Source organism: Pungitius pungitius, chromosome 11 (assembly GCF_949316345.1).
Source record: "Pungitius pungitius chromosome 11, fPunPun2.1, whole genome shotgun sequence".
In the NCBI taxonomy this organism is placed as follows: domain Eukaryota; kingdom Metazoa; phylum Chordata; class Actinopteri; order Perciformes; family Gasterosteidae; genus Pungitius; species Pungitius pungitius.
Window position 1 is genome coordinate 3056398 of NC_084910.1, and position 20450 is coordinate 3076847.

The following is a 20450-nucleotide window of genomic DNA, read 5'->3' on the forward strand; positions in this document are numbered from 1 at the left end:
GGCGATTAAAAGAGGAACAACAGAGCTCAAGGGAATTACATCCAACACGCGGCATGATGGACAATCGGATGATGACGGCCATAAATCAGCAATATACGTAACACAGCTGTCCCACCCCATCAATCCACTGGTGTTTCCCTCCATCTGTTCCCTCCCTCTGTCTCCACATCCCAATGTTGCTCATTCATGCTTTCTTGCTGCCCTGCTCTGCTAAAGACAGAGGATAATAATCTTATTTCCTTTTAAATGGCCTAGCTGATTGGGGGTCAGCAGGGCCGCGGGAGGATTGAGAGTATTCAACAGTAAGCCTGTCATCCACCAGACAGTTGCATGTGCAAATTGAAACGTAATGGGATTAGCCCCCAGAAGGGAAACAATGCAGGCTCCTCGTGATACAGGACAAAAGGGAGAAAGAAATGACAAATTGGCTTATGGAGGGAGAAACTGTCCAGGAGAGAGACGGACATATTGGCAATCATCGGAGTCATCAGAAAACAGAAGAGAGGCATCGAAGCTTTCTTACAGGCCAATACGGTACAGTAAGTGATTAAAGTGTCTCCCTGAATCTCGCAAGGAGAGTCCACTTTGTGAATCGGGAGTGCCATTGACATCTTTTAGCTAATTAACCTCTCACACACACACACACACACACAAACAGATTAGTAAGACGAGAGAGGGGTGTGGCTGCAGTGTTTATTTCCTTAGGTTAAGTGCTGCATTCTGATGAAAACATGCAGGGAAATGATCACCGTCAAACACCTCAGAGCAGTCCAAGGCCTCAATGGGAACGTTTTTTGCTCCGGTATCAGATGGTGCCATTAATGGCGGCCCCACCAGGAGTCCCAGGGAGTGAGTGGAGGCCCACACTCAGCTGATAATGACTGCCCGGGGCGAACAAAAAACAAACTGTTCTTTTTTTTTTTCCCCTCCTCCCTTGCACGCTCAACCTCTGCTGTTCAACTTTCTGAACGCTGAACCGCCGAGGTCCATCAAGAGGACGAAATCCGCTGTTATTTTCCCACTCGCACACATCCTTTTCACAGCAGCCTGGCTATTTCGGTTCTTGAGGTTCACATCTGGAGTGGAGTCTTTAAACAAACTGTCAAACTGTGCATGCTGGCCAGGAAGAGAACTTGCTTACAGCTCTTTTCACACAATGAGCGTGTCAAAGCGGCAAGATTATCTCCTTCAAAACTACTGTCAATACTTCTATCTCACACACACACACACACACACACACACACACGCAGAAGATTAAGTTGGTCTTTTACGACGCTCTCCAGGAAACAACTTGATACCTTTCAACAAGTTTAGGAGTAAAATAGTCCTAAATAGTTCTAAAACAAGTGGTGTGTTGTCTTTTTCAGCGACATTCTTTATTGAAATCTGCTCCTCTGCTCCCTCTGGAGGCCACACATCTGGCTTGCAGAGGACATTTGGTGCACTAATAAGAAAAAAAGGTGTTGTTAACATTTGGTAACAAAACCACACTAGAGAAGTCTACTATTTGAAGCGAAATACATACACGGCCCTATCAGAGGGTGCCATGCCTTCATTGTTTTGCTCCTCAATTACAGAACCCACACTGTCATCCAGGCCAGGAAGCACCTTCACCATAGCAATCATCTCAGAGGCGGCCACGGCCCAAATCTCCTGCACCCAAGGGTGTGGAGATGGGCTCTGATGACACACTGACTCCCTGTCACCGCCTCGGTGACGATGAGCGTTGTCCTCGTGTGGTTGACATCCTTCTGCTGTGATGGGCTCCGCTTCCCTCCCACACAGCGGCACAGAGAAGAGCATTAGATTGAGTAAAAATACACGAGGGGGGGGGGGGGGGGGATAAAGAGTGGACCTCTTGTTTAAAGGCACAAACACACAAGCGCGCGCACACACACACACAAATAGATGCAGGGGAACTGAAGATTCAAGAAGCTCAACAGAGGGGGCTTTTAATGTTGTCCACACACATGGTTTGAAAGTCTATATGTGCACACTGTGGGCTTTTAACACTGCTTCATACAGGCACCTTTGAGAGCTGAACGGCTGCACACACACACACACACACACACACACACACACACTGCTCACCGAGCATAACATGTAGGGAGCACTTTACAAAAAAACCTTGCTATCCTCAGTTGGGTGTGCTCATAAAGTTGAGACATTCAGTGCTCAGAGTGGGACAGAGGGGATGGTATGGAGTCTTTAACACACACACACACACACAGTGCAGAGCCAGTGTATTCTCAGACCAATCTATAATCCATTATGAACAGAGTCCTCTCCACCTCACACCCTTCTCTAAATCGGCAGACAAAGAGCTCTACCATGAAGTGAGAGAGGGGTAAAGCATTGCCCACACACACACACACACACACACACACACACACCTACAGGCTGTGTGTAAAACACGCGCAGTGGCTTTAGGATATTATTAGGATGACCAGGCGTCAGCTGTGGAGCACAAAAGTTGCTTTTTTGGAAACTCAGTGGTTGACAACGTTCTGATTCTGCTGTGGATTGTGGATTCAGTTACGTCCCGTTTATCTAAAACTTTCTATTCTATCTCTCTAATACATTTTAGTACTCGATGCTGCCAGACTTGGGTCTATTTGGACTGGACTGGCAGTTTATCAACTAACACGAATCCGTCCCTTTTCTCTCTCTTCTCTGACTGCAGCTTTCACTCTCGTTTTGACTGATTTCGGGCTAGCCGGGCTCCTTGGTCCTCTTTCGAGTCATCTCTGTCCGCCTAAATTGACTCATTATTGAGCCGGATTACGGATTGCGGTCTAATATGATTGTCGGTTTTGCTCTGCAACCTTTTTGCGCGCCGTCTGGACCGACTTATGTTCTAGTTTTGGTCTAGTTTTCCCTCTAGTCTGCGTCCGTCCCTGGTCTGTCAGAGCGGGTCACGATCATAAGCAGGAAGAGCAGTGGGGGGTTTGGGTTGCATTGTTGGGCTCTCCAGTTCCCATCCTATCCCTGGTTCCACCCCCCCCCCCCCCCCCCCCCACACACACACACATCCATTCCCTTAAACCCAGTCAGAACAATAGACGGGGTCCACGCTGTCTGTCCTTTCTCAACCCCCCCCCCACCCCACCCCGTCTGATAAATAGGCTGACAAGGGATCCTGCCTGTCTACTCTATTTGCGTGAGAAGGGCCTTTTGGACAGAAAGGAGTCCACTGGGTCCCAGTGTATGCATGTGTAAGTGTGTGTGTGTGTGTGTGTGTGTGTGTGTGTGGGTGTGTGTAGGAAGTGGCAGGTGTTTGGGTCCATACTGTCATGTTACATTTTGGTGACCGGTCCATGCCAGAGAGATGAATGAAGGGGCCGGTTCCCAGCCGTGCAGAGTACACCACCGAGTATATTACACTCTAGTAAAACACTCTGCCGTGAAGGATGGACATTTGGCAGAAATAGCAGCCTGTTTACACTGGTTTGTGTCCAATAGGATTGGTTTGCACCTGTCTCGGTATGCAGGGAGCAAAGTGTCTCTGTCTCCTACTTTTGCGCCGTGGGATTAATACTATTGTGTATTTTCTTGCCTAAAATGTTAAAGTAGCACCGAAACTGAGTGATACTTGCTGGCTCTCATTCAGCTCTGTTTAAGGCTGACAAGAGCTGCCTGCTCTCGAGGGCCACGACCATCTTCAGCCTCCTCTGGGACTATGTGTGTGTGTGTGTGTGTGTGTGCGCGCGCGTGTGTGTGTGTGCGTATGTATGCTTCCCTCCCCCTCTTCTTCTCAAACTCTGCCTGTTTTTCTCACACCGCTCGTTAACCCCTGAGTGCTCCTGTCTATAGAGCCCCCCCCCCCCAACCCATTTCTCCTACTGCACCACAGCAGCATTCCTCACACACACACACACACACACACACACATTGAGATCGGCTGTCACTGTGCAATTGCAGACTCAACTATCATTATATGACGCATAATGGTAATCTGAAAGTACGTGAGTGGATGTTTTCTGTCAGCGCTCGTCATTTAGCACACAAACATTCATTTTGAAAGAAATCATTTAAAAAGGTTAAAAAAGTGTGCTTGTTTAAGGATAAGACGTTTCACAGGTTTCTGTTTTGAGACCGCAGATAGTAGAAGAAGAAGAGGATGTAGTCACCACGATGTTGCCCAATGGCTTATGGGAGCATTTTGGCCCCGTTTTTTGCAACCAGAAGTTACACAATCGGAAGGAGCTAATTATATCTCAACACGGAATAAGTGTTAAATGTTAAAAATATACTTCAATCAACTGAAAATACTCATAAATAAGACTGACCCCAGGCCAAACAAAGCGGGTGGTAGTCCCGCCCTAAAGCCTACTCGTTGTTTTTTTTGGACTAAATAAATCCCATCATGCTGAGTAGAATCCAGCGATCAACACCAAGAATTCACGTTCACGACCTCTACTCACATAATGAATAAAGTAGGAAGTAGGATTCATCTATCCTACACTAATCTGATTCATTTTGGCCAACCCAAGCGTCGCCCCCTGCTCAGCCGTCGCACCTCCGCTTTTGGGCTTCACTTCTCATACATTGACATCAAATACAGGGAAATGGCGTCGAATGAATAGTACAGGTCCAGAGAAAGATGGCACACAGAGGCGATACAAGCGCTGCTGCAACTTGTTGGTGTGATGGCTGCCAAAGAGGCACTTGTGGTAATAGTATTCGATTGAAATCCAAATTGAAAGCCCTCCGCTTCTTTTCACTCCACGCCCCGACTGTCCACTCTTCTCCAACCTCTCCCTGCCGTACACCTCCTCTTCCTCTGCAACCCGAACCTGAATGGCTCTCTGAAGTGTAATTAGCTGACCTAAAAGATGGCCAGGGGTGTAGCCTTCCTGACGGTCACACTCTCCGATATGAACACTTTCTTTCACAGTTTGCCTCTACAGCATAGTATTTAACATGTTAGCTGTCAGGTCAAAATAAAAGGATTCTGGTGTCTGTAATCAGGTTCCTTGATGCTTATATCGAGCATTCATGCACGATTCTAAAGGAAAAGGTCCGCGCTGAGGTGTTCTTCCACGATGGCTGTGTTATTCCTGCATGAACTCCTTCTCTTTCACTTCTCATTTACATGGTTACTTGTTTTTGTGGTTTTGCTTTCAAAAAAGTCTGTCTTTACCGTGAGGCAAAATCTGAAGATCGCATCCCTTAAGAGTTGAGATGGGAGAACATAACAGGGCAACAGATCTGGCACACACAAACATACACACCTACGCACGTACACACACACACACACACACACACACACACAGACCCACTGGCAGGCAGGATGGGAGGGTTTCCACAGAAATCTCCTGATGGCTCTACAACAGAGAGAATGTGTGGGCTCCAACAAGCAGTTGTTGTTGCAAGGTGGTTCGCACACTGCTCTTGAGTACAGATACACACACACTAACACACACACACACACACAGCAACAACAGAAAAGACATACATACTATGGAGAAGCTCAACCCAACTCCAAACAAACATGTGGGTAAAATCCAATTGAATCCCCTGGAAAACGTGTTATTGTGCAGAGTACATTGTATTGAAGCCTCTGCGCGTGTAGATATGTGTGAATGTGGGTGATAGCACGGAAAATAAAAGAGCATTTATAGCTTTTTTAGAAACACAGGGAAACGGTTGTTATTTGTAAAGCAATAGATAATGCCATTATTTATTTGTGATAATATCGCTTTGCCATGTTATGCAACTTTGTGAATTCCTCATTCAATGAGAAGGTTGAAAGGCTTTCCAAAACGTGCATCTATAACAAGAACTTCAATTACCAGCACATTGCTGCAACTCTTTGTAGCTGAAAATAATTCCCTCACCTACAGAGAGACCAGAGGAAGGTCACGGGTAGAACTGGAGCTCGCAGACCAGTCAGACGGAGCCAAACACAACTAGTTAATCAAGTGGATCTTGTTACCTTCGGATGGAGCTAAGCTTGCTGCCCCCTCGCCCCCCCCCCCCCCAACATTTAGGTTTTTATGGTAAACTAAGCTAACAGGTTGCTGGGTAGCTTGGATGCCTTGACATTTAATCTTTAGACATGAAAGTGGTATCTTTCTCGTCCACTAAAATAGAGAGATAAACGATGACCTATAGTTATGCACTGTCATAGTGGTGCCTTTAAATCCACTATTGTGCCCTATGGACATGCTTTGAGTGCCCATGGGAATTTTAGGCAAACCAAAGCCAGAGAATTGGAAATAAATCAAATTTCAATAGGTGACCTCATTGAAAAAAGTTCAAAAAGGTCACCCAAACTCATTATTGGCCATTCATAAGTCTGCGAGGGAATATTTAGCTCGTAGTGGACTGTCTTTTGTGTGTGTGTGTGTGTGTGTGTGTGTATGCCTTTGTGTGTGTGCTGAAAAATCTGCCCGGGATTTTCAGTGCCAAAAATAATAATAATGAAAAAAGAACGAAAGCGCCACACAGGAACTGGGGCTTCTAAGATGAGACTAACAAACGTCGTTAGTCTTTTACACGGGACACCGAGTTTTTCCAGGGAGCGCGCCGGAGCTACATGACACATTTCTTTCATACGCAGGCTGACAGCCATTACGGTGATAGAGAGCCCATGCGGCTACGTCGCCGTGATGGATGGCTGTACAAAAAAGAGCCACGGATCCCATCTGGGTCACGTCTTATCGGGCCTGATTCACATTGATGAAATTGTGCCGTCTTGTTAACCCGCCCGGTGGACAACAAAGCTCTAAAGTAATACTGAGGGAAAACAAGGGAGCGTCTGACGAGAGAGAGCATGTCAATGGAGAGGAGGAGAGACAGAGGAAATAATGAGAGGGAGGGCAGCACGGGGGGGGGGGGGGGGGAGATAAGTGGTAAACAGGGATGTAAAGTCCCGGCGGGAGATAGATTGGGATAACACGGGCTGACTGAGAGACGGCGGGAGACGGACAGGAGGAGAGAGAGAGAGAGAGAGAGAGGGGCCGCACACTGTAGTAGACGCCCATCATACAGAACTTCATTTGAAGGAAGGGGGGGGGGGGGGGGGGCGATTAATCACCACCGTCTGATGAGAACAGAAAACAAATGTGTATTTCTGGTCACTTGCTTCATCTGGTGTTTTCTCACTTTTTCCAAGGAAGCGTGATTGAATCACTCAGCAGCAGACTACACGCCCTGTTATGACAGATATTCTTTGCAGCGCAGACCACAGCACAGGAAATTGGCCGGGATCCACTCTCTTAACATTCATCCAATCCAGTTCTGCAGAGACTATCTGCTGGTTTAGTTACACTAAAACCCCCTCAACCCCCAAATCAACTCACACTGGGCTGTGCAGCAGTGTGTCTGCCTGTTTGTGTTGAGGTGGGATGTGTGTGGGAAACGATGAGTTCTTAAGAATATTTTACTGACTGTTTTTACAGATGTTTCAGTAAGAAATATATTGCTGTAAAACTAAAGTAGTAGTAAAAAAAAAGAAATCCCCCCCATATATCTTTTGAGGCTTTACCAAAAATGGCATCTTCATGAAAGCAGCTGCCAAAACTGACCTCGGCAGCCGTGCTGACAAACAGCAAACACACCAACATGAATGACATACTTCAAGAACAACAACAATACAGATATATCACATGATTACATAATCATGTGATATATCTGTATTGTTGTAGCAGAATAAGGAGGAAATCACTTGTGACTGCAGGTGGGCCTAAGGAAAGCAGATCACAGCGTCGCGTCGGTACTCAGGCAGCATTCCTCAAGCCGCCTGTTTGCAATAAACACGCCAGCAAAACCCAGTCTGCACCAGTTACCGTGTTCAGAAGGTAGTGGATTTACCAGGTCGACATCTGGAAGCATGCAGCTGCTACATCGACATGAATGTCAGGCTGACAACCTGTCTGCTAATGGGCTACATTACGCCAATGGGGTATTTTAGTTCCCAAAGACACTACAGTATAGTCGATGCATTGTTGCTCTGTTGTAGTTTACTATCAGATCACAGTAATCCGTTTCTAATGGTCTCCCAGGGATAACTGACGTGTGCAGGTTGGCAGCTGTGAGCCTCGTCACACTCGTCAGCGCGGAGGCACCAGCTGACTGCATTTGAATACAGATTGTACACTCCAATGAGTGGACTATTTGTGTCTATGCATTAATAAATCGGGCTCACTTTGGAAATATAGGCTACTAGAAGTAGTAGCAGCGATGGTGTCGTATTGGCAGTGATGCTATAACCAAAAGGCCTGATATCTGTGGCGGGAACATCTTTCCATTTTGAAAATTGTGCAAAGCACCACAGAATATCAGGATTTCCAGTTAATGAGGAGCTATTAATTCAGCGGAGCAACGGAGGGTAATACAGAAGAAAGCAAATGTTGCATCAACAGCTTCCCCCCCCACCCCCCTCCGGAGAGATCAGGCGCTTCCAGCGGGAGTTACCTGCATCAGCCAGGCAGCGCAAAAACAGCCATTGAGTCAACCAGCTCCAAAAAAACGACTGACCGACCCACCGACCCACCGAACAACCAGCCTGCAGGTGTGTGTGTGTGTTTTTTTTTTTAAACGTCCTGTTTCACAACAAGTAAGCGACGGAGCATTACGCACAGCGTCACTCTCTCCACATCGCACCAGTGGAGCGGCTTTACACAACACGACGTGCCCGGGCCCCGCAGCGACGGTTACTAAAAATGGAGACAACTCACTCCTAAGCGCACACGCACACACACACACACACACACACAAAGACACAAAGAGAGAGTGAGAGAGTCATCTGATTAACCTGCAGGTATTTGAATGAATCCAAGATGAGCAAATGAAATAGTAGCGTCTAGCTGACAGAGAAAGAACAGAGAAACCCAGACTGTAATCAATTACATCCAACATGTTTTTTTAAGTAGAGATTATCACATGAAAGCATCAGAATGAGTCTCACTGTAAATACAGCAATCGTGAGCTCAGCTTGTGTCATAGAGTATACGCAAGATGTCACTGTAATGGTTAACACAAGATGAGAATTGATCACATGGACAGTTGTGTGTCTGACATGTTCGGCATAATGAAGATTGATTGATTACACAATTATTGGAGATGTAATCCACACCAGCATTGTTAAAGGGATCTAATGACGTAATTGGTATTAATCACTATTATATAAGTTTAAATTTGATTGTGTGTTAAAAAACAAAAACGCTGTTTCAGGGGATTTGCGTAATGATTATTTGCTATTCCTCAAAAGGTTTTTAGAAATTTGGAACATTCTCTGCAGCCGGAACCAGCCGTTCAAAAATTCTAATACATACAAGTATATCACACAAACCTGTGCCTCAGATCTATCTGGGACAATGGTGCCTGTGGAGCCTGCTGTCCAGGTTTTTAACCCTAAGCATAGCAGCTGCTTGTGGGACTCCAGGCTCAAACCTAGTCCTGAAAATCAATAAGAATTCAAAATGAAGTGGTGTGAGAATATATCCTGCAGCCAGCTACGACCTGAAATGACCACAAAGCATTTAAAGTTGGGTGGTAACATGCATTTCAGATTGAGACGGTCTCAGTATGAGTTAGTGCAAATGTTTCCTGGCATAGAAATGCAGATTTGTTGTTCCTGTTGTCAGCTCTTTCACTTCATGAGGAGTCACCGCCATGTTTGGGCTGCAAGCCCCAGCCGCCTCCTTGTTTGAGAGCCACTATTAAATGAAGACTCCATAAATGGGTTGGGGTTTGTCTTTCAGAGAAGGCAGGCTTTTGTGACCATTTGTGACCATTGTTAATTGGGGCGATTTTGTGGAGTTGGTCAACTATAATCTGATGGGATTAGCGGCTGTGCTCTTTAAATAGAGTTATACGGCCAGGGATTAGATGATCGCAGCCCGTTGTCCTCAACGGCACCAGTTTTTTTTTGTTCACCCCTAAAATATAGAATTAGGGCGACGCGGTGGGCCACAGTGCTGCAAACCACGTGGATTTAAAAAAAAAAAAAACATCAACAAAATCAATTTTGCTCAGTGTTTAGCTTGGATGGTTTCTGGAGGTGGAGGTGTGTAAGGGAGGTGTGTGGGGGGGGTGAGGGAGGGGGGGGGGGGGGGTGCACCATGGGCCCCTACCTTCCTCCCCTCAACTACCCTCCTCACATCTGGATACAATGTGGGAGCAGGGCACTGAAGCCAGGGGGGGGGGGGGGGGGGGCTGAAGGGTGGGTGCGAGTGCGCTGTGGGATTCTTTACAAAACATCAAGAGCCAATGGAAAAAGGTGCTGCTGGTGCTGGTGGACATGAGGCATGGGGGCTATGTGTGTTGTGGTGGTGGGGAGGAGGGGGAGGGGGGGTTACTAAAAAGCTCCCTGTCTTTGGTCTCTTCTTCCCTGTGTAGTTGACTGCAAGGCCCCAAGCAATAGGATGGATAGAGAGGCAGCTGGGAGCTGAGGAAGGGTAACGAACAGAAACACACAATGCGGGAGCATGAATCTCGACGAGGTACAAGGAACGACAAGGCCTGTAATCATCTGGCATAAAATCACCTTTTTTTACAACACTAAACGAAAAAATCCCAAATCAAATAAATGGAGCCAGGCCCAGATAAACAGCCCAAAACATATGGTTGGCCTAAATAATGCAAAAACGAATGAAATGTACGATGTACGATGAGACAACGGGCTTCCTAAAGCTCTGCTATCTGCCAGTAGCGACAGAGATTTACCGGTCTGATGTCACTGACTGAAACTACAATGCCATCGGACACAAAACCCCTTTGTTATGACTAAGAAGTAGACTCAGGGCAGAAAAAAAAGCTTCTTTTTTTTTCAGTCGTTGTTTAAAAGAAATATCCAGGCACTAGTACTCTCAACTTCAATGTTTTTGATACATCCCTCCATCTGGTAAAAAGCCCAAATGAACTGTACAATCTGTTTTTCCAACATTAACAAATCTCGGGCTACAACCACCGCCTTGAGTGTAATGTAATGTATATTAGTAGTCATAACTACACTTAAGTAAGCGATTGAGAGGGCGGTGCCTGTGCCATTTAAGTCTGTAAACAGGCGTTTTTTTGTGAAGAAAAAAAAAAAAAGAAGCTAAATGCATAAATACGAAAGAGGAATAAAAAGGAGCGTAGCCTTGTACTTCATCTCCTCTCTGAATAGAAACCCTCCGAATAGATGATAGATGCAAACCTCATCTCGCCTGCGTGCGTGGAGTGGAACCGAGTGTCTGATCCATACGTGGATTTGGGGTGAGCTCATTAGCCCCTGGGCGACCTGCCTCCTCCTCCTTACCTCTCTCCTTGGTGACCCTTAAGCCTCCTTGACCCCTACTGGCGCTCAACTGTCCCTCCCTATACCCTGTTTCCTAACGCTTGTTTTCATCACTCTGGTATTAGCAAATTAAGTATAAAAAGTATTTACTATCGCATATTTACGCCGATCATCTCTTTTGCATTGCACAGACAAAGTCACTTGTTGCCATTATTGACTCTCACGGCTTATTTTTGAGACGACCAACCGTTGCTGGCAGTAGTCAAAGTATATTTCCATACAAGCGGGTCCGCCCTCCCTCTCTTCCCCCCCCACATAACAATGGTGGCATGCAGGCACGTCAGTGACAGCTTTGTACGGCTCTCCTGCTCCTTTATAAAAGTCCTCGCCTCTATTCATTGTTCTTTGGGCATACAAATTTGTAGAAATACTTTCTCTCTTTCTCTGTAATGATGAGGAAAGTAAAAGGCCAAACTTTAATGCGCACTTGCCCTGTGCTCCTATACATAGCCCACACACACGCACACACACACACACACGCTCACTAAAGCGCACCGCGGCAAGGTTAGGCTGACATCAGCGCCTAACGATCACTTCCTCTTTGGGCCCAATGATTAGCTGCAGTAGCCCGGAGACTTTTCCAGCTTGTTTCCCTAAGTTGGTCAGACATGCAACATCACCGGCCTTCAATATGCACGGACTACATCCACTCTCCACCGCTTGGTCTGACTCCACGAGCTGCTGCAGACTAATGATGCCGACGATGGATGGGGATGTGGGACCAATTGAGAGAGACAAAGTAATGCAATGCGTGTTGTTTTTAAAAGTAGTTTCATGAAGTAACAACGGCGCTTTCATGAGGGCGGTTGGACATCTCATTGCATGTGTGTGTGTGTGTGTGTGTGTGTGTGCCTGTTTTTTCTTTGTTTAGTTTCCAACTGAAGTTGCTAATGCTCAATGCTGCTCTATTCCTGCTTCCTACTCGCCAGAAATCGTGTTTCAATGAAACGCGGCATTATCCTGTTCCTGAAGTGACACGCCTTACTGTGTCTACAGACTCCCTGAGCATCCAACCGCTTGAACGTAGCATGACTCCATCTGCATCCTTTTCTTTTCAGGGGAAAAAAAAAGAACGTTCGAAATCATTTGGGACCCCTTCAATTTGGTGTAGACTTTTTCATTCCCATTTAGAGTGTGTTTAATAACTGGAACTGCAAGGTTTCAATGCTAGAAAAGGAGCCTTTCTATTTGGGAAACAGTTCACCCAACCCCCACCAACCCTTAATGCCCTCTGGGCTGCTGTGAGTTTGGATTAAGTTTGGGTGCCATGCCCCCCCCCCCTCCCTCCCTCCCTCCCTCCGCCACACCAACAAAACACACATACATAGCTTTTTTTTGTGTCATTGAGTGGCCCATCCCATGTGAAGAGGGCCATTAAGAAGGCCGCGGCCTCACAGAAGGATAAATAGATTACACACATGAGGTAGAAAGAATGCGAGGAAAGAAAAAAAGGTGAAGGCGCGTCAGCCTCAAAACCCGGCCCGATAAGCGCCGCTAATGAATCCGCCCGCGTTCAGCTCAGCGCCGTGTGCTTGTGATTGTTATTTCATTGGATCATCAATAATGTGTGAGATGGAAAAATCAACACGAGTGCCAGTGCTGGAGCCAGTGCTCGCGTCCGAAGCTGCCGTGAGATTCTTGCTTTTTGTTCAAAAGAAGAAAAAAAAAACAAGGGAAAAACATCGATTGAACTGATGGGATCCATTTGCAGTGACACGGGGCTCTGAAGCTGCTGCAGGCCTGCAGGGCCGCCTGTTGATGCAGAACGCAGTTCAACTGACGAACGTGGTCGATGCATCCGACTGCGATCATCCGCGCGGTTCACCTCTGATTCCATTGGTCGTTCCAGCGTTTGCGCGTGTGATGAAATTAGGATTCACTGAAACTTGCCGCCCATGCGGCTTCACCGCGCAAAGTACACCGAGTGCGCCATGATCAAACCGTTCGGAAACAACTTCAGACGGGGGGGCTACAACACAACAGTTAAATCAGAGGAGGAAGTGTTTGTTGCAGCTCTCAGGTCCATTCGCAGCCAACGTGATCATCGTCTTTCATTACTGAAACATTCAGGCGCGGCGCTTGCGACGGGCCGCGATTTCGGGGCACTGACCGACATCAAAGATTTCGAAACGAACTCTTTCATGCCAATCATCGCAATTAAAGAAAGAACAGGTGCACACTTTTTTTTCCTCTCTCTTAGTCTCTATTCAGGGCCCATTTAAACGACGCTGTGCCGCTCTGCTCTGAGCTGTCGGTGTTTAACAACGGTGACCACGAGTGCAAATGGGGCCGTGATATTTACATCAATGAGCCTTGTGCAACGCACGTTGAACAAAATGGCCGCACCTGATTGGCGTTCTAACTGGTGTCACGTTAATGAAAGAGCCTGTGTTAAAGAAGACATTGACATCATTTCATTAGTCACCCTATAACAGTTGACTTTGGAATTTTAGCAAATTTGCCTCAATTTGCACGATTGCCGTTATGTTTCTTATAATGAAACAGTCAGATGATGAATATCAACTCTCTGCAGCTTGGGGGGAAATCATCACTATTCGCAACAGTTGAAGCCCTGCGCTGGGTGAGGTCTAAAGGGGCCCTGGGCCTTAATCCCTGCCCCCCCTCCCCCCCCCTTTTCCAACCCGCACCAGCTGACCCCTCTCTCCTTGTCGTAAATCCTCTGATTACTACATCATTTTCGTTAGGTCTACTTTAGTCCACTACCTGGACAAGGCGACACGATTGATCCTTTCTGGGGGGGGGGGGAGGCGGCAGGTGGGGGCGTGACGAAGAAAAAAAAACAAGGGGATTACTTGCCCGTCTGTGAGCAGAATTTCAAAGAAATTGGCAACCAGGAACGTTTGAGTGGTTCCGATTGGACGCCTGCGCATACCGAAGGGACGGCAGCCACGAGGAGGAAATGTAAATCCCTTCTGATTATACAAAGCAGTAAGCAATATGTTTCCCATGGAGGGCTCATTTATAATTTAACTTAGGAGCTTGGTGTTTCTAGGCTAACACAGAGAGATTGCCCTTTCGGAGTGGAAACCCCCCCAGCATGCAGCGGGGGAATCAATGCCGTCACCGCAGAGCAGACACCAGACCTCGCGGTATTTTTTTTGTTTTTTTTGTCGTTGTCTTGTTTCACATCTACCTCGACAAAACAAACGGCCCGCTTCAAGACGCCGTTGTTTGCTGCCTCTCTCTCCGTATATATTCCAGCCTCAATGTGCCACAGAAAGTTATTTAAGGCAGCGAGGGAAGATGCAGCTTCGCTTTCATGTAGACGGGATCTAATAATGTGGAAGACTGGAAGAGAACAAACAGAGAGAACAGGACGCATGAGACCTCAGTTTTCTGTTTTTTTTCCCTTTTTCTTATTCATTCTAGGTCAAAGCTACGAGAAATGAACACAAGCGGTTTCAACAGAGCTGAAGTAGTCAAGCCAAAGCAGGGCGGCGATTAAGCCCTGAAAAGGACCGAATGGATTAAATCTATGACAAAAGTATTAAAGTATTCACAAACCCACCAGCTCGCTCTGGAACTTTCCACAAGGTGCAGGAAGCCACCCACAGAGACCTTGGTCCACGCTAAGCATACATAAAACACAGGATTTTGACGCAAATAAGGCGCTGACATTTCCCCCCGGGGACAGTTCTGAGACGCTAAGCAGGAGATGCACCTGATAGGAAGAACTAATGCAAACCAGGTTTCAAAAACATGCTGCATCAATTAAGGCCAGTTCAAAGACCATTTGGCCAGAGGATACATCAAGTGATCTTTTGGCCACTTAGGGGCAGCAGAAACATCAATTAGTGGAGTTGATTTGACAAATGTGCTCATCACAGTGCTCCTTTACAATATTTACTCTCCCTTATAGCTTTGTTGTGGTCCACAGCCCGTCATGAGGGAAATATCTGGTTATTTACTTAATTTATTGTGTTAAATATTTAACTTAATTCATGCAAACACAGTATTTTATTACGTTAAATAATACTCTTTACTTGATAGTTTCTTTCGGGTTTTTTTTTAGGTTTGGCTGAAAATAACAACACAATGAGAGTGAAAAACAGTGGGGAAAAAACCTGTAATTTTATGGATTTACTTAAACGTATCAATAAGCAAAAAAAGCTCACTGATACCCCCTAAAATGCATTTAGGGTTGACCCCCCCCCCCCCCCCTTCCTCTCCGTTGGTGAAGGTAAATGACTCTTTCCGTGGCGAAAAGGCAAAAGGCAGTAATGAGTAATGAAAACAGCCGAGCTAGTGCCGCCATTCAGCAAAGGGCCTGCTGCTGTGGAATGTGAGGCGCCATTCATTCGCATGGGTTAAAAATGCATTTGTGCCACCACAAAGCCCTGCCTTGTGCTCATTGTTTCTCACCACACCAATAAAACACTTTCTACATTCAAAAAAATTTAAAAAAAGAGGATAAAAAAAAATCTAAAAACAAATTGCTGATTTCACTCCAACAGATACAGCGAGGGGAGAGGGGGGAGGGGGGAGGGCAGGGGGTGGGTGAACTCTGCAACAAACACACAAAAAAAAAAAGAAGAAGAAGAAGAAAAAGCAAGGTCTCCAGAGGAGATAAACAGTCCTGGTAGAGTTGAAAGTTTGATCACGATAAGCCCTGCGATGGAGAAGTGAGCCCACGAGCTGCTTACAGAAGACAAACAGCCCTATTGACAAAAGCCACATGTATACAGCACTTATTCAACGTATGAAAAGAGACAGAAGGGTGGAGGGAGAGCAGAAAGACAGAAAAGCTTCACCAGAGTCATGCGTGATCTCTCGGGGGGGGGGGGGGGGGGGTGGGGGGGGGGATCCGTTTGGGAATATGGGACATCTGCGAAAATCAAATGTTACACTTTCTGTAAATCCCATTTTTGCAGCTGCGGGAATAAGATCAAACCCAACGTCGAAGGCGGATCGCATCGGAATGAGTCAACAGAGGCTTCCACAACGCGACACGTTTTAAACATAGGCCATGTTCCCCTTTTGCCCGCCCCCCCCACCCCGCCTGGCACCGCTCAACAAGTGATCTCAGACCCGACAGTGTGCCGGCTCTGCCTCCACCCACCCGAAAATGTAGCCCCCCGGGAAAAAAAACAAAACCCTCATTTCATTCAGCTTTTTTCTGTCAAAGCGCCACAGCTTGAATGTGTCCCCCCCCCCCCCCCCTTCCAACGGGAGACAGGTGGCACTCTCAAGGGTCGACTATAGCCGACAGTCGATTTGAGGAAGTGCGAGTGTCGTGCTGTACCGTTGGGCCTCATGCCGCAGCAGACACGTCTAATGTAACGTCCGAAACCTGACATGGAGGAGACAATGTTATCCTGGTCTGCCAAACAACGTCTCTTTCTCCCCCCTCTTTCTCCCCCCCCCCCCCTCTCTCTTTCTATCTCTCTTTCTGTATGGGACCTTACACAGAGGGGGAAGAAAAAAAAAAAAAACTTTGCACAACTGGAGAGAAAAACCAACAGCACACAACAGAAAGACAATCTCGATGGGGGGAGGGGAGTGTGAGGGGGGGGGCCTGTAGTGAACAGAAAGCTCCCAGTCTGATGATCCCGCACACACACACTGCGAGTTTGTCAAAGATGATATTCCTGTAAAACTTTAGAGGAAGTGCTAACAAAAATCTTGTCACAGCCCCCCACCCCCTTCTTGCTGCCATGCAAAGTTTGCTTTTATCTCCTCTAACACTCCAGGATGCCCCCCCCCCCCCCCCCCCCCCCCCTCACACACACGGAGCAGGAAGGGTCAGTATGACAATCATGTAGTGTTGCTATTATGACATTAATGGGTTTTGGGGCTCCTGATATTAAATGGGTGGCCGCTGTGCTAAGTTTATAGCGCTCTTGTGCTACTTTATAACAGTGTTATTCCACCTATATTATCCTCATACGATCCCTTTCCGCACGGCTGCATGTTAATGGTGCCCCACCCCCCCCACACACACACACACACACACACGCACACCTCTAAGTGGATCCTATGATTACTGTGACCCTTTATTTTTCAAGGTTCCAACTCTGTTATCAGTCAGACATTCCTCAAAAAGACCCTTATCTCCGCTTCAGCACATGTCTTCGGCTCGGTTCTTAATCAGTCCTCTGTCCACTCCGGGGGGGGTGAGCGGGGTTAGGGGGACCACGGAGACGCGCGCGACGAAAGCACCAGCAACATATCAAACAAGGATTATCATATGCAGCCACTTCCTTACCAGTTAAAACACCGCTGTGCTCAAACACTTACAACTCCAAAAACAGGGAGGGAGGGGGGGGGGGGGTGAAGCTCTCCAAAAAAAAAAGCAAATAAAAAGAGTCCAGATCCGGAAGAGATAAGAGGAGATCATCCAGAGCAGCAACTGACAACGGCGACCCGAGGTTCACCTCTGCAAAGATCGGGTGTAATTATTATTATCTCTGCACATTCCTAGCTCCTTGTGTTCAGAGAGCGACGCAGGTTCCTCTCTCTCTCTCCCTCTCTCTCTCTCTCTCCCCTCGCTGTTTTTCTATGTCTCTCTTGCTTGTCGTTTCACCGCGGTTGCCTTCAGGTGTTGTCGGAAACGTCGTGACTCAGAAATCTGCCTACTGGCAAACGTAGGAATTCAGAATGGGACTTTTGTGGTGAGTTAGCTCATCGGTTCGAGTCTCCGGTGCGTAAACACACCGTTTTTTTCAAATAGTCATATCTGATATGAATGTGTCATACGCGGTAGGCCTAACGATGCTGATAACAGAGTTGTAAACAATAGAACAGTATGTGGTTAATTAACTTGGTGATCAGACGAAAATGAATAATTAAATAATTATTTCGTCACGCTGTCGTTTCTGCCATTTGAGAGACTAATCGACGAATAAAACAATTCTAGAAAAAACACTTATTTGATGATCAACTTTATAGAGATACATATTTGATATACGGGACGAAATGTTTAAAGGGAAACCCGACTTAACATGCGCACTCCATTTCCCACAATGCACTCGTCTTTGAGGAAGCGCAATAGGTAGGATCACAGTTTGCTTCCCCTGCCCATCTCACAGGATGAGAGTCATTTCTGATCAAACCGTACGCTTCACTATTGGAAATGGTGAAGCTTCCGGGAGTACGTGAACGCCCCGCGGCTGGGGAAGGAGCCCCGTGTGTGAAAACACCAGGGACCAAAACCAGGGCGAGACAACAACAACAACAAAAAGAACAGGAGAAGCTGAAAAAAAAGTTTGTCCCCGCGTTGTAGCCCCTGTGTCACTGTCACCCCGCAGAGGTCACACAACTCAGCGTCTTTGTTTTTCACGTGTCCCTCCGGCGCTTCCTATCAGTGTGTGTGTGTGTGTGTGTGTGTTTAGTTTTAAAGTGTCCCGACAGGAGCATAGAGAGAATGGTGACGCTGAACAATAGCGGCTCCACCAACATGCATGCTCAGTCGGTTATTCGTGCGCAAACATAAATAGCGCCATCTGTTATCGGGTCGCGTGCTTTCTTATGCCCACAAAGACTCGCGATGGTTCCGTCACCTGCACGTACTGGTCCGCCCGCGGAGTTGGAGAGGAAACGTCATTAGTTGGGATTGTTTTGCACTGACACCACGTCCCCCCCCCCCCCCCTCCCCCCCCACGGAGCCACGGTTTAATCCCATTGTGTCCCTTTACCACAACGGCAGGCCCACATCCTTTAGGTGCATCATCACATGGTGGTTGTGGGGGGGGGGGGGGGGTACATGCAACAACCCCCAGCCCCCCCCCCCCCCCCCTCTACCACAAACACTAAAGACCTGACCCCCCCCATTCCCCCCCCTCCCTTCCTCCTCTTGTTTCAGCCCACCTCAAACACACACACAATCACGCGCGCCCCGCATGCAGATGAGTTGTGAGGTCTCGAACAAATAACTGAAACATGCGACACACCAAAGATCTTCCAGCGGTTTCGGATCCCGGCACCTGTGCCTTGCTCAGCGGCAGCTCTGGCTCAGAGCCACGCATATTAGCCTATGTAGGACACCACTTCCTAATAAGGATACAACCCCCCCGAGCCCCCCTCCCCTTACGTCCACCTCCACCCTGTGTGTCAGTCACACTGAGTGAATAAAACTCTCTTAAAAAAAAAGAAAAGAAAAGAAAAGACACCGTCCATCCATCTTCTGGATGTGCTCCGCTGAGCTGTGTTTTTTTTTTTCTTCTTTCTCTTCCGTAATTCTGCTCGCACTTTTTTTTTTTTTTTTTTTGTTGCCACAAATAATCTGTCCTCCCGATGCTGCGGTGATTGTGTGTGTTGTCCAAAAAAGAAAAATTGACTCAAGGAAGAGATGAGTGTGTGCGGGGAAGCTGGTGGAAAGTTTGCTGAAGCCCAGGGATGTTGACGGAGGACGGTGAGCCCGGCCCCAACAATCCTCATTCATCCAATAAACAATAACTGACTTTCGACAGCTTTTGAAATCCTGACATTGAGTATGACGACTCACGTATGTTGCAAGTGTTACTATAAACTGCTGCAAATGGTATCCAGCCGCGTAGCATACGGGAAAAGTAGAAGAAATATACATATATATTTTCAACACTTTTGGCTCTGGTGCTTTGCGATGATCACCGACAGGAGGTCAACGACGTTTTCTTTCTTTCGTTCTTTTTTTTTTTTTATCAACACCACTACACCCTTCGCCTGCTTGTAACCTATTTATAAATCAAGATCCGACAATCGCCTTGCACCTACTTCCCATTCAGAGCACACGACGTGCTCCGCCGCACTGAGCATGCGAGTAAAAAAGGACGAAACGATAGATGTGCGTACCTGCTTCATCCAAAAGAGTAATCCAGGGTGACTTCAAGAAGCACAGGCAATCCTAAAGGTGAACGCATGCTCTTTGCAGTGTGTGCTGAAGTGCATGATTGAGTAGGTCGAGTCCATTCTGTCCCGCGGGGGGGGGGCATTGGTTGTTTACCGAGACAACGCGCGCATCGCCGATCTGCTTCGTGCATAGATTGGTCACGATCTCTATTGTTGTTGATTTTTTTTATCATCGCAATCGGCGTTATACAAATCCAGTTTGGGTGCTTCAGTTCGTGTTTGGTTACCTTCCTGACGCCCCCTTTCCGCGAATGAATGGTTTCTCCCGCATTAAATGGAACTATCTGCTATTGTCTCATCAGCGAAAAGTTGTTGA

General features: G+C 47.0%; 1 protein-coding gene across 3 annotated transcripts in view; it reads right to left on the bottom strand.

Annotated features, from left to right (window-relative positions):
- LOC119197533 (zinc finger protein 516-like) overlaps nt 1-20180 on the bottom strand; it is a 38776-nt gene extending 18596 nt beyond the window's left edge. For 2 of the 3 annotated variants that reach the window (XM_037453926.2, XM_037453923.2), the window contains exon 1: nt 20078-20180. The gene's annotated coding sequence lies outside the window, so the exon portion shown is untranslated. Of the gene's footprint in view, nt 1-17513; nt 18872-20077 lie in introns of those variants that run through there. The other variant, XM_037453925.2, reaches the window with a different exon arrangement.
- Nucleotides 20181-20450: the final 270 nt, after the last annotated feature.